We start from the raw sequence: 782 nt of genomic DNA, 5'->3' as shown, positions 1-782 counted from the left end.
GCTTTTGTGTGTGCTTTTTATGTGGCTCATCAACAACAAAAAAGCTTGTTTTCAGTTTCTGATTAGAGTTATGCGAGCCATTCCACCGAAAGGGTGACCTGATTTAAAATGTTTATTTATTTATTTTCATGAGAAAAAAATATTTGATCTATTATTTTAGATAAAATACAAATTTTAGTCATGGCCCCGGCTTTTCACTATGTCCTGTTATCCTAACACATTCCCTTGGAAACTTGGAACATTCCACAAGACACATTTTCAACAGGAAGTTGCATCATCTGGATCTTCTGAAGGCAATGGGAAGACCATAAGTAAGTCCTCTCATTTTAATTTCTGTATATTTGATGAAATTGTAACTATGAGAAGGTCAATCTCAACATACTTTCCTGTTACCTAAATTATTTCTTAGATTTTATTTGTTTATTTTAAAAATATTAACACTAGAATTTGCTGTGTCCTCGTGTGGCCATGTATTTGATAACTTTTTGCTTAAAAACTAAATTCTGTTGCTTTCAGTCCTGTTACTCATGAAAAATAACAGGAGTAAGTTAAAGTAACAGGAGTGAGTAGAGTTCTCTGTTTTGTTGATTTAATACTGTACATATAAGTTGATATAATACTAATCACCTGTGATTGATAGTTGCAATTACTTAAAGGGGACGACCTATTATGCAAAATTCACTTTTGTTCGTTTGGACATGAATGTGTGATGGCAGTGTGTGTACACAACCACCCAGCAGTGATAAAAATCCACCCACTCCTTTTTTTTTTTTTAAATCCCC

This window comes from Siphateles boraxobius, unplaced genomic scaffold (genome assembly GCF_051911475.1).
Source record: "Siphateles boraxobius isolate OS27281-9 unplaced genomic scaffold, OSU_SipBor_1 37, whole genome shotgun sequence".
Lineage (NCBI taxonomy): Eukaryota > Metazoa > Chordata > Actinopteri > Cypriniformes > Leuciscidae > Siphateles > Siphateles boraxobius.
The sequence above is the reverse complement of the archived record's forward strand: the minus strand, read 5'-3'. Positions refer to the sequence as shown.